The 14,021-nt window shown below is 40.7% G+C and overlaps 1 protein-coding gene across 24 annotated transcripts in view; it reads right to left on the bottom strand.

Moving 5' to 3' along the window:
• Positions 1 to 14,021, bottom strand: part of Fars2 (phenylalanyl-tRNA synthetase 2, mitochondrial) — a 463,399-nt gene that overhangs the window by 370,148 nt on the left and 79,230 nt on the right. For 5 of the 24 annotated variants that reach the window (XM_087181133.1, XM_087181140.1, XM_087181144.1 and 2 more), the window contains exon 3: positions 4,730 to 4,847. The exons of 16 other annotated variants lie outside the window; for them this stretch is intronic. The gene's annotated coding sequence lies outside the window, so the exon portion shown is untranslated. The remainder of the gene's footprint in view (positions 1 to 4,729; positions 4,848 to 14,021) is intronic. 3 more of the 24 variants (XM_021260710.2, XM_087181135.1, XM_087181137.1) reach the window with 1 other exon arrangement.

The raw sequence follows: 14,021 nt of genomic DNA, 5'->3' as shown, positions 1-14,021 counted from the left end.
GTCCATAATAATTAAGTTCTAAAATAGTTCCCACCTACAAATGGTAATGTAACATCATCTTCTCTTGGAGCCTTTCTTCTTCTTTTTAACCCTTTCATTTAATCCTTAAAACAACACAATGAAAGACACACAATTTACTCAGTCATGTCTACTGGCAGAAAGGTCAGATCTGGCTGCAACCAGGTCATGACACCTCCTTGGTTCCTGTTCACCCAGCTATTTCAAAACACTGCCTAACGCCTGACCAATACCAGCTGACCCTGCTTTCTACAGTGGATACAATCCCAGCGAGCTCTCTGTGAAATGTCTTTCCAAACTGAATCTATCTCCCTATTGATATGACTCCCAATTCCAGACAGTTTTATCTCTACAAAACCCATGTCTATCCCTCATATTCTCCCCAGGAAGAACTCAGCCAGCTCCTCTTCCTCCTCACCTGCTTCCTATTCACACATCTCGAAAGGCACATAACACAGGCACTGAACTCATCCGTTGACTGTGCTAATCTAGTAGATCTTAAGCTACTTGCCAACAAGGGCAATGCTTTTCCAAGTCAGAAAGGGTACAGCCATTATGAACATTTAAGGTGATACATTTGCAAATAACACTGTTTATCTGAGCAAAGATACCATCCGTTCAACTCACAGGTGCATTTCCACAGCTCCATCTATTCTCCATAGAAGATCCAATGCTAAAGTGGTTGGAAAAGCAAACCACAGTTCATTTAGCAAGCCACTGACAAAAGTGAAAATCAAGCAACACTCTTTGAATTCATAATTCCAAGAAGGTTGGTCTATGCAAGGTAAATTATATTCTGAACAGAGTAGCAAGAGGGCAGAACAGAATTACATCACACCGGCCAGCCCCAGCACACCACTGTGCTCTCTGCCAAACTCCGCCCCGACAGGGAGGACGTCTACACTGTAAGTCGGCAACTTAGGAACATTCAAGCTGTGAACTTTCACTGGTGTACCGACTAAGACTCACTTTACTGGGTTAAGAATGAATCCAACTTACAATCCTTCTCCCAGAACAGAACATGTTCCTAAGTCAGGGACTGACTGTACTCTGTAACCTCAGAAGTCTTGGCTAATACATGAAATCATGGAACTAAAATTGGAAGGTATAGAAAAATAATACATATAGAATAGATTCTCATTTCTTGCAGTTATGATCTTCAAAGTAGCTGTAAAAACTGAATTAGCAAATTCTAAAGCAATGGTGATAGAGGAAATACAGGGTTAGTTTCCTAGGAAGCGATGGACCCTTTGCCAGCTGATCAGTACATAACCTTGTCATATGTGTGCTTCTGTCTGAAAACGTCTTGTTTAGTATATGCCGCTAATGCATTGAGACTGAGCTCATGACTACAGCACTATCAAGCTTGAATGAACTTCTGACACACGCGTTTCTCTGTTGGCACCTCACAGCGTTCCTGTGCTTGGACACTCACACAACACTGCAGCCCTACATTTGTGGGCCATTTTAAACAGCAAAAGCTGGGAATATAAACTACAACCACTATGGAAATCAGTATGGAGAGTTCTCAAAACACTAAAAATAGAAATTCCACTTGACCCAGCTATTCCTCTCTTGGGTCTCTCCCCAAAAGAGTTAAAGTCATTGTATTACGGTGATCCACTCACACCCCTGTTTACTGCAGCACAACTCATAATGGCTAAATCCTGGAAGCAAACCCTACGTCCATCAACATATGACTGGATAAAGAAAATGTATTATACACCATCAGGTAGTACTCTGCCTCTAAAAAGAATAAACTCGAGTCATTTGTAGGAAAATGGATGCACCCTGAGATCATAATGTCAAGTGAAATAAATCAGACTCATAAGCTTAAATTCTGCAGTTTCCCTTATATGAGAAAATATAAATCAAGAGAATAAAAGACAGATAATAGGAAGTAGGCAGACAGATCTTTTGGAAATGGGAAGCGGACTGAGAGATGGAGGGGGAGAAGGGGATGAAAAGAGAAGACATGTTCCGTCCATGTATCAGCTTCCCATGAGGAGTGCAATCCCTGTGCGCTGCAAACATGTACTGATAAAACAGAATCCAGACAAAAAGCACAAGAACGTGTGAAATGTGAGACTAAACACTGCATCAAAAGGACACTTAGTTATAGCACAGAGCTGAGATGTAAAGGCAGAAGGTCACTTTATTCACCCTAAACTGAGAATTCACCAATCAGGCAACTCCCTCATCTACTCATCAGCATGTTGCCAGTTAGTCCAGTGTTTCTTTGCTCAATTAAGACAGATATCACAAAATCACATATTGCAAAAGTGCAGCTCTGCTAGTGGCTCCCAGGTGCCATAGGTTACAACTGCCAGTTGCTGGAGTAGATTTACAGGACCTTCCAAGACCATGATACCCGAGAAATAAATCACAAGTAGATTTATAGGACCACCAAAAAGAGGATTTATTTAGACAAGGTGGTGCTGCAGCACAGAGAATACAGAGAGAAACCTCTCCTACAGCAACTCAAGGAGGGGGAGGACTGCTGTTTACGTAGCAGCTGCAGGCCTGTGACTGGTCCAAACTCTAGCCTGCTGATGGGTCTGAATTTGAGCCTACCAATTAGTCCAAACTAATCTAAATCAAGCTTCTGATGTGAATCTACTGATTGGTGAAAATTCAGTTCTGCTGAGTTCAAATTCAAATCTGCTGTGGTCAGGGACAACCTCTCCCAGGGCAGGTGTAGGGCCTTCAAGGTAGTCACAGCCATCATGGAGGCAGTTTTGCAGAACACTGGGAGACAGGCCTGCAATCAAGACAGCTGCCCCATCTTCGCAAAAATGGTAGAACTAAAACTGGGGAATCTCCAAGAGGGCTTGATGTGTTGGTCTCAGCTTCTAGGAGTTTGAGGATAATGGACCCGGACCCCTCCCTGATGTCTTCCACATGAGGTGCGGTTTCTAGCTGCTTCTTCAGGTAGGCAGCAGCAGCAGCAGGAATGTGTGGAACAGAGGACTGGGAGACAGGAACCAATAGTGATTGCAAAGCAGCCTTGAGAGCTGCCAGAAGGTAACCATAGGGTGGTAGAGGACACCGAGGCACACTGTCCCAGTCCATCCTCAGGGGACTCGGTGGCACCAAGGGGGGAGGGGTGGCCACTGTTAGTGAAGCCAGGAGCTCTCCTCTGTCCCATGCACACGACCACGGAAGAGCCTCAAGTACTGATTTTATTAAAAATAAAATTTAATGAGTGGCAAATTCACAAATACAGACTCTCTGAATAATGAGGACTGAGTATATATCAAGAGCTAGAAACAGCAGATGCCTCCAAGGAAGAGAAATAGGTGGCTGGGAGAGAAATCTGCTTTCCTATATGATCTTTTATCTTTTTATTCTTTCATTCGGGGGGGGGGTCTGTGTGTGTATGTATTTGTGTACTTGTGTATGAATTTTCTGATTTATACTTAGGGAAAACTGCATTTAAAAACACATTAATAATCTTAAAATATTAAAATTCACCTTCATATTAAAATAATAAAAGACAAAATAAAACTAAGTATAAGGAAAAATAAAAATAGAAATGAACTCATAATGGAAAATTCAAAACTACTTGGGCCCTCTATGTTAGGAAACTGTGAGCCAATTCTCATGGCCGGGGGGGATGGCACAGAAAATAAATCAAAAGCGAAGAACCCCATGACCATGAGTGAGCTCTCAATTCCCACCATAGGAGGGAGTCAAAGAAGTCTGATACAAAATAAAATAGGAAGACTCTAAAAAATAACTTTATACGAAGAACAGTTTCATACATGAGCCATTTTTCCCAGGAAATTTAAACTTCATTTAAAAAACACTTAAAATGATTCTATATAAGTCCAGATGCAGTGATGCCCACCTTTAATCCTAGCACTTGGGAGGCTGAGGCAGAAGGACTGCCTTGAGTCTGAGGCCAGCCTGGGCTACATAGTAAGTTCAAGGCCAGCAGACTACTGTACATAGTGAGGCCCTGCCTCAAAAACAAACAAACAAACAAACAGACAAAAGACCCTATATAAGACAATGGTTCTCTAAGTATGGTTCCAAAACCAGCAATATCGACATCACCAGGCGCTGCTGGATGGGCTTCAACTTAGACCCAAGAAATAAGAACTCTGGGGAGGCCAGTCTGTGCCCTAACAACCTTCCAGATGGCAGCTAAGGTTTGGAAATCACTACATAGCAATACACTGAAATGATACTATACCCATTAATCAGAAACTATAAACATAGCTTAAAATTTTCTCACATTAGGAAAATGTGCTATTCTGTGCAAGCATACAATCACAGAAAGTATACACTGCATGATTCTCTCTACATAAAGTAATATATGGGCAGAACTAATCCTCATTGGAAAAATAATCAGAACAATACATTCCTCAGACAGGTATTGAAGATAGACTGGAAAAAAGGTCAAAGGAACACAGTTTGAATTACACAGGTGTACCCATTTGTCAGAACTCAATGATCTATTTAATATCAGTGCATTTCATTGGATGGGACATTCACCTTCAAAATAGTTGTATACAAATACTGAGCACTAGATGGTTCCCCACATTTAGGTGGAAGTCTTACTTTGAAATCTCTGCCCCCTCCCACAAAAAACAGATGGATTTGTAGAGAGCTAAAAGGACAGACGGAGGATATGTGAGTAAGTGGCGAAGCAAGTATAGCACTATGTTAATTGTCAAACCCAGGTGGTACCTATGTGAAGGCTTACCGGACAATTGTTTCAGCTTGTTCTGTATGCTGGAGTATTTTCATCATAAGATGTTGCTGGGAAAAGCAGGCACAGTAGAGGATGAGACAGGATCGAGACAGGACAAGAGCCACCGCTGCTGGAAGAACAGTGGATTTTATCCACATGAATACCATGGGCCTCAGTAAGTGACAGGACAGGTGTGTCTTTCTCAAGAATAGCACCTCATACATATATCGCAGAACGAAAGTGAGGACATTAAAGATCAACTGCTTTAGTATCTTGGCTTTCCAGATGGAAATGTTGGCTCTGGCGAGGGAAGAGACCTCCAGGCAACTGCCCGTCCCAGGTATCAAAACAAAGGCAGAGGCTCGGGCCCAGGAATCCCTGCTGGTCCCAGGCCTGCTGTCCCTCCACACTGCGACCTGCAGCTCTCTCCAGCATCCCTGAGCAGTCTTTCAGTGAGATTTTTCCAGTTATTTTGGCGAGGAGATATTTGAAAAATAAGGTCTGTTCTTCACCGAACAAAATGATTCAGAAACAGAAAGTACATTTTTTTTTCTAACAGCCTAAGAAAGATTAGAAGCCTATTTTCTGATTTGGACATTTATCTGAAATTCAGATTCTATGGTATAACCTAATATGAGCTGTGGAGATAATTAATATAAATGTGAAAATCTCAGGGTAAAGGGAGAGAATAAAGGAGACAGGGAACATTCTTAAAGTTCAGGCCACTTCCCCGTGCCACTTTATGGCATTTAATTGTCTCTTATTCTCCGACACAGAATTCCAACAATAAGCTGAAACTACTCTCCTCACCAGATTTCTCTTACCTGTTCCGAACAAAGGAAACAGGGACCTTGTTGTACACGTGTGTGAGAAGATGCCGGTAAACTGCTACCTAAAGACGCCCTAGAGTTGATCTATCCTTGTAACCAACATAACTCTCTTAATTCAATTTACCTGGGAATGCGGTGACACCCCATCAAATATACTCTGGGAAGCTAAGTATTATTAATTCACTAAAACAAAATACCTGAGACTCAGTAACTGTATAAAGACAAAAACTTGATTTGGGTCACAGTTCTAGACACTGGAGGGAACGCATCTTGTTGGCAGTGTTCCGAGATAACATGGCATCACATGGCAGGAGACAGAAAGTGTGCGTCTGTGTGTACGTGTCTTCTGGTCTCTCTCTTCTTAACAAGTCACCCGTCATCACTCGTGAGGGCTCCACTCTGGTGCCGTTATCTAATCGCCCACAACAGCCCCCAGCCCTTCTCTAGGGAGCACTGTGGGGGCCTTCCTGAATCATGACTTGGGTCTTAGATAAACTGGATCGACAAGCTGCTTGCTCTGAAGCCACCACATCAAACGCAGTGATGAGCTGACGCAGTTGCACTCATCTGGGTGACTTCGCACCCCAAATGCGCGGTGTGGTCTCAAGGCACGGAAGGCACAGCTGGAACGGCGCATGGCGAAGAAACAAAAGGTGCTCGCTTCCGAACAGCATGGTGTGCGGTTGGCTGTCACCACGCGGGAGGACCACTGTGCGTGCACCTAGTATCTGAGCAGGTAAATTACTTTTTATTCTTTTAAGGGAACTTGGGAGGTAAGTTTCATTTTTTAAAATTTTAAGGGGTGAAACAGATGTCACCGACTTAAGCAGAGGGGCATAAGGACCTGCAGGGCAGAAAGGCCTTCTCCCCCACGGCGCATGCCCCGTACAGGGCCTCCAAACACTAGCTCCTCACAGAGCCCTGTCCTTCCTCCCCTCCTTCCTTCGCACCACCCCCTGCCCGCCCACAGCTGCCGGCCACCAAATCTTCACAGTTCTGCGTCACTTCTGACGCTTCTTATTTTTCTTTTCTTTTCCATTTCCCTACTTGGGACTGTATGTTCAAACTGCATCACAATATTATATCCTGATACACACTGCCTTGATTTGAGGTAAAGGGAAAGTAAATAGAAACAAGAATTCTACCTTCTTATCTAAACTGGGATGGAAAATTTTAGATAAATTAAATAATCTTCTTCAAAGAATGCTTAGTTTCAGTGAACAGGTCTAAGCAGCCCACATGGAATCACAGTGCAGTGGAAAGCAACTCAAAGATCCTAAGACCAACCTGGTCACCTTGTAAAGGGAAGTGAAAGCCAGAGAGGACTTAACCTGCAGTTTCTAACAGGACGACAGGAACTTCTGACACTCCACAACTCCACAGCATGCCTTTCGTGCAGCTGGCCCTCGCGAACATTAAAAGGGGGGGTCCTCAAAGTGCCCTCCTAAGCCTAGCTGGGACCACCACACATTGACTGATGGATAAACACATCCCACCACCCATCACAGTGGAGTGCAGTACTCGGCAGTTCTACCTTGCCAAGCGATGTTTTTCTGCACGCTGATTTGAATAATGGGCCACATTTATGTACATTAGTTTCTTTAAAATGAGTGGAAATGAAAAAATATAAGTGCTGATGCTAACAATGCAACCAGAAACAAGTGGACATAACTAAGGGTACAAACATGGAGCCTCACAGTCAACCGACAGTTATAGGACATAAGCTGATCAGAGGGCAAAGGAGAGAAGGAAGAGCAAACATTTCTCAAATACCAAGACTGTGATGTCTGGAGATTATCTAGGCAGTGAAAAGAAATGAAAGTTTAGGGAAAAAATTACTAACATAGAAAATGAAAACTAGCATTGGAACATTCCATTAACTCAAATGCACAGGCATTTGTGAGACTACTCACGAGGTATATGGCTTGCTCCAGACTCACTTATCAAGAGGTAAATGTAGCTAATGCCTTACAAGGAAAACAGAAAAACCCAGATATCATCAAAATGTACTGTATGCATTTCTATTCTACCTCTTAAAAATCACCACCAATAATTCCGACCTAATGACAATACTGACAATGTATTTTACTGATTTGACTGTACTACTGCTGACAGAAGCAAAATTTGAGCTATAAGATGACTGGTTTGTAAAATGCTCTACTTTTCAGTTTGACATATTTTTAATGTTTTTAAAAATATATGTACAATGCATAACAGTCTGACATAAAATAAACATTTGTAATGAGAAATTTTACACCTTTTTAGTTCTCCAGGAACAAATATAACTTCTATACATTACATTTTTATCACCTTTTCAGGAAAGTGTAGTGAATAAAAGTGGAGGACCGTGTCTGGTGCAGACAAATATCTAGAAACAAGTACATGGCTCACATTTCTTCTGCAAGGCTGACTCTTCCAAGTGGACTTTATGGGCTTTGTGACGCCCACTCTGGGTACTTGAGAGCTATTTTTAATGGCTCACAGTTATTGGCACAAATTCCTGGATCCCCAAGGATGGATTCGACTTTCTTCCATTCCATCCCCAGACCATGAGAAAATGTGGTCGAAGGCCATTCACATTCCATTTTTAATTACTTTTTAACTAATGTAAATCCAACGAAAGTAATTTTGACTCATAAACAAAAACTCAAAGGGTGGACAAGGAAACAAATCAGATCATAAGCAATAATTGCCAATGCCAGTTACTGAGACTCAGTAACTGTATAAAGACAAAAACTTGATTTGGGTCACAGTTCTTCCCAGCTCCTAACTGTGAGACAGAAGGCAAATCAGAAGGAGGAAGATGGAATTTTCCTCCAAGAAAGGACACACAGAATTACTGGGATCTGCATAAAAGCCAGAGAATGACTGAGACTTATATTCAAATGAAATGATTTAGTTAAATAAATACAACCAGTAATGTCACCAACTCACAGGAAGGATTACAAATAAAAGGTAAAAACAAACTTTCATCACCCTCTTCTTTCTCTTGGTCTGGGGAACTAGACATGGACATTTCTACTATATTTTTCTAAGAGCTACTTAAGCCTTATTGCTGATCATTGACACAGTCACACAAATTTCTATAATATTTTCTATCTTAAAAAATCCTCTCTTGATTCACCTCATCTTCAGCAACTGCCCTAATGCTGTGTTCTCCACCCTTTCGGCACCAATCTCCCCTAGGAGTCGACACTGAAGTCTCCAATTCTGTTCCTGCTCAGGCTCATTCCAGTGAGACATTTTTTCCCCCATCACAACAAGAAAGCAGCTCCTGTCTAGATCATCAATGACGTCCACAGGTGTAACCCCAATGGTAGGTCGTGCTCATCTTCCTTGAACCAGCAGCCACATCTCTAGTGGGGATCTAATAAGCACTTCAACCCTCTCACGCCCACCATTAAGCTCTTGTCCAGCTCACTCTTCCCCATCTTAGTCTTCCAGCAATCAAGTCAGAAACCTGGGAATCACTGCTGGCTCCTCTTCTGCTCAAACTCTCTCTTGAATCTATCAGCAAATTTTATCAAAACACATCTTGATTCCTACCCTCTTTATCTCTACCAAAACTACCCTCATCTAAAACACCCCTGTTTCTCAGCCCAGTTCTTACACTGCCTCCTAAGGTGTCTCTGTTTCCATTCTTACTCCTCCATGCTCTATTTTGCTTATAGTTTCAAGCACGACTCTTCAAAAACCTACTAAATATCTTCAGCTCCCAATTAGTTCTCTAATGCACTGCAGGGTCAGAATTGTATATGGATCCTCAGTGAACCACATCCTTATATAATCCCCACCCTTGAGTGTAAATATGATGGCTGCCACTCCTGCATGTCAGAGGTGAGAGGCTTTTGCAGGTGCATTTAAGGTCTCTCATCATTTGACTATGAATAGATCAAAAGGAAGTGGGTTTGAATCAGTCCTGTTGCTCCAGGCCCAGAAACTGAATGATTCTCAATGATTCTCCTGCTGGCCTTGAAAAAGCAAAAAGCTATGATGTGAAGACAGCCCATGTGGCAAGGGGCCATGGGAATCCTCTAGGAGCTGAAGGCCATCATCCTGTAATTCCAAAGAATTCAGTTCTGCCAACTCTCATGTGAGTTTGAATAAGGATTATGAGTTCCACAAACAATGCAGGCCAATTCACACCCTGATGTCCACCTCATAAGACCCTGTGGCTAGTCACCTACATAAACTGCAGACAATAAATGGATGCTGTGTTAAGCTGCTAAGTTTGTGTTAATTACTGCACAGCAGCAGGGTATATAGTCAGTACCACTGAGAAAATGGTTTCCCATTCATTTTAGATGCTTTGGATAATAAAAGCTACAAATATCAAGGTTCCCAAACACAACTGAAATTCCTGATTCCAGCTACAAGGTTACTTTATCTCCAATTCATAAGACATGGCATGCCAAAAAATAAAGCATGAAAAACAGAGCATAATAATTTCAATAAAATAGCACATGATAGTGAAAAATCAAATTTCCAAAGAAAATAAAAGGACAATTAGGGGCTCTTTTCTTTTTCTCTTCTGTCATAGTCTCACAATGTTCTAAAGAGGCATACTCTAAATAAACAACTTCATTATGTATAGCACCAAATCTGTATTTTTAAAAGGGAAAAAAATCACTATTGAGAACTTTGTCAGTCTGAAGATGTGACGTGATAAGGGAACAAAGCTTCTGTGCTGCATTTTTAGAGACTTTAAAATTAGTGCGCCTTTGTCCAAGTAACCCTTTCACCTGGAGTACTTAAAATGCAATGCTAGGTGGAGGTCACAGAGAAGAAGACAGTGGGAGACTCCACAAGAAAGACACAAATGAATTTGGGAAGCCACTGTGGAAGATGCCCAAGTCAGGAATATGCAAAACAAGAGGGACGCCACCACAGTCCCCTTCAGCTGTGGGAACACCACTCCAACAGCAGGCCCGACACTGCCCACTCTCTCCCAAGAAAAGCTTCTCTCGGCTCCCCTCAAAACAGCTTCCTTCACAGGATGAAAAGCTCCCCCTGGCAACAGAGCAAGCAAATGAAAGAGATGCGATGTGCACATAGGAAAGTGAGATGACAAAAATATTTCCTCCTCCATTTTGTGTCCTCTTTTTCCTCCCAACCCCCCAAGCAGGCAGCTCCTCTTCACTGAATGTCCACTGACTGTCAGTCAGTCACAGCATCACCCGGACAGGAAAGGTGGACAATGGCTTAGACTTGACTTTACACACAGGGAGCACTCGGGCAGTGACCCCAGTGCCCGTGACCTTAGCCCAGGGTTTCTACTGAATGAATCGCTGAGGTCTGATGTACCCACTTCCTGTTCACTTCCATCTTTCTGGTAAGGATATGACAGTGTTAGTTCTCTGAAGTCCCTAACATTGGGAAAATGTAGGCTAAAAATGGTCAAGACAGAACATTTTGATTTTGCATTTTAAGAAAAATTCTTTCATACCAAATAGGTTAACTTATTTTCATGAAAATCATGGGAATGAGAGGGAAAGGTGAGAAATACAGGAAAAGGATTCTGAAGCCTTAGGAATAAAAACATAGTAGGATTAATCTTTCCCCAGGAACAGACCTTAGTCAGGATTTTCTAATAGAACTAATAAAAAATGCTCTGTTTTACTCATCACCTGAAAACACATGCTCATACCCCAAGCGTGCTTCCTGGACACTTGGGGTGTTTTATAGAGGCCATGAGAAAAAAATAATTCAGGGACTACTTGTTACCAGGGCAAAAGACCTTCTCACAAAATGTGGCCTCGTCATTAAACAGCAAAGTAGATTCAACAAAAATCCTGGGTTACTGCAGTGAGTAGATGTGAAAGGCAAGTATTGCAATTACTAGTCATTACTCTTAAAGAAAAATAAAATGGAGGCCACAGTAGGGGTAAATCCTTGGACCAAGCAACTATAGTTGCATAACCCTTAAGCTATTCTCATTTCCCTGAAATGCTATCCCTGGCTAGCCATGAAACTTAGGCTTTCCACTTTTGCAGTGTTATAGAATTGAACCAATCTGTTATAGACAAATAAGATGAAACAGCTCTACTTGCCCTAAAAAAAAAATATATATATTGGTTTACAGCGGTCAATCACAACAGAGAACTTCCTCATTTGTGTTCTATGACAATAGGACTATTAAACCAATCTTCTATAAAAGTTGAATTTTACTTTGCAAATGCTGCTTTGTATTTATTTTATTTTATGTTATTTTTTTGAGACAGGGCCTCACCATGTAGTTCAGGCTCACCTTGAACTCACTATGAAACCCAGGCTGGCCTCAAACTCATGGGAAATTTCCTGCTTCAGCCTCCCCAGTGCTGGGATTACAGGCATGCTCCACTATGCCCGGCTGAATGCATTATTTTTAAACTTTTTCAGTATCACCAAGTTTTCATATAGAAATATGAAAAGGCAAAATTATAATAATTTTAAGATTTCCTTTAAATAAATTTTCAATGTTACTATCATGACAATTTTTCCCTAAAATTCTAATTGATTTACCAAACAAATGTAACCATTTCCCAGAAACCTTTCTTCCAAGTAACCAGTGGTCACTAGGCAAGTTACAAAACCATTCCTACAAAAGCAGACATTGCAGTTAACCGTTTCTTAAGACTTTAGCCAAGCAATGAAACATATCTACCAGAAGGAAAACACCAAAGTATTGTTATTGGCCACGACAGAATTGTGTACCTAGAGAGCTCAAGGGGGTGGGCTGACAAACTATTAGAATAAATAGGGCCGGGAATTTAGCTCAGTGGTTCCACCGCCTGCCTCGCAAGTGCAAGGACCCGAGTTCTATCCCAGGTACCAAAAATAAAAAAAATAAAAATAAATAAGAATAAATGAATTGCTTGGTAAAAGGAATGAATTTAAATTTTTGAAAACTCAATAGTAGCCTTAAATCCAAGCAATAGCTATAAGTATAATTTTAAAATATCCTTTATAATAACAGATATATAAAGGGACTTATGTGAAGCAAATCATAAAACTTTATGAAAAACCTTGAAAGCTGAATAAATACCAAAAGATATCCTTTGAATGGGAAAACCAAATAATATAAAATGCTAGCTCTACCCAAATTGATTTCATGTAATTCCCAGTGGATATTTCTACAGAGAAAAGAGGCAAGGGCAAGAACTCTGTAAAAATGATCCTAAGGTTCATGTGAAAACTCAAACAAGTGACAGGAGCTAAAACAAATTTTAAAGAATATTTTAAAAGCAACAATAATGAAAACTGGCACAGAAACTAACACAGCAAACAGAATTAGACAGTAAATAAAATCAGATAAATTTTAAATATATATGCACATAAACCAGTATTATTATATAATAATAACCAGTATTATATATGAACATAAACCAGTTTATTTCATAAACCAGTAGACTTGTAGAATAGATTAGATAAGAAACAATGTTGAGAAACTGTTAGTTAATTTCAGTGAAAAATGAGGCGACCTTTACTTCACGTCATATGTCAAAACAGACTGCAAAGAATTATAAATTTAAAATAAAACAAAACATATTGGTAATTTTTCAACTGATTTTGGGTTGGGAATGACCATTCCAGAAAAGAAATAGAAAAAGGTTAAATGAAATCAAATGAAAGATCCATAAATTTGACCATTTGAAAATTTTAAAACTTTTGCTATTTATAAACATCAAAAAACAGAAAATGGGTTCAAAGGAAATTGAGGAAAATATCTGTGGTGGAAAAAGAGCCAGAGCCTGCTTGCTGAGCTTCGAGACAGAACGTATGTTTTGAAATGCTGATGGCCTCTTCAACATCTTACACCACACCAAGTTCTTTGCTGCATTTTCCTTACAGATCTAGGAAACACATACACTTCATTTCAAAAACAAATCTAGGCTTTTGAAAATACCTTTATTTGCCCATCGATTCATGAGATCCCACATATGTGAAGAAATATCTTTGGTTTTGGAAACACGTTGACAAAAACTCAGCGCTTCCACTTATGGGGCCATGAAAAGGCCCTGAGACTTTCAAAGTGAGCCTACTGTGCCACCTCTTTGTTCTTGCAGAGAAAAAGCCCCCTATTTTACATCTCTGACTTGATATATTTATAACTAAGAATGTTGCCTCCTCTCCAAGCTATTTACCTAAAAACAATCTTACTTTTTGGGTTGTTTTAATCCCCCCAAAAAATAGGACATGAAAGAAAAAAGCAGTTGAAAGTTAATGGTTCGACTACGTGTGCCTCTGCAATTTTTCACATGAGGTCTTACGAGAGCTCTGGGCCACAGAAACAGCTCCACAGCTCCCCAAGTCTAAACTGAAAAGACATCAAGTGAGGCCAGCACCTCTGAGGTCACCAGCCCCAACAATAAAGTCTCTTCCTCTTCCTCTCTTTTCTCTAAAAAGCAAAACAGTTGCCCAAGAAGTATAAAAACAAAGATGAACTTGAATCATTTGTAGGAAAATGCATGCATTTTGAGACCAAAATGTTAAAT

This window comes from Heterocephalus glaber, unplaced genomic scaffold, assembly GCF_053883595.1.
Source record: "Heterocephalus glaber isolate CG9 unplaced genomic scaffold, H.glaber_assembly_v1.0 deba00001472, whole genome shotgun sequence".
In the NCBI taxonomy this organism is placed as follows: Eukaryota; Metazoa; Chordata; class Mammalia; order Rodentia; family Bathyergidae; genus Heterocephalus; species Heterocephalus glaber.
The sequence above is the reverse complement of the archived record's forward strand: the minus strand, read 5'-3'. Positions and strand labels throughout refer to the sequence as shown.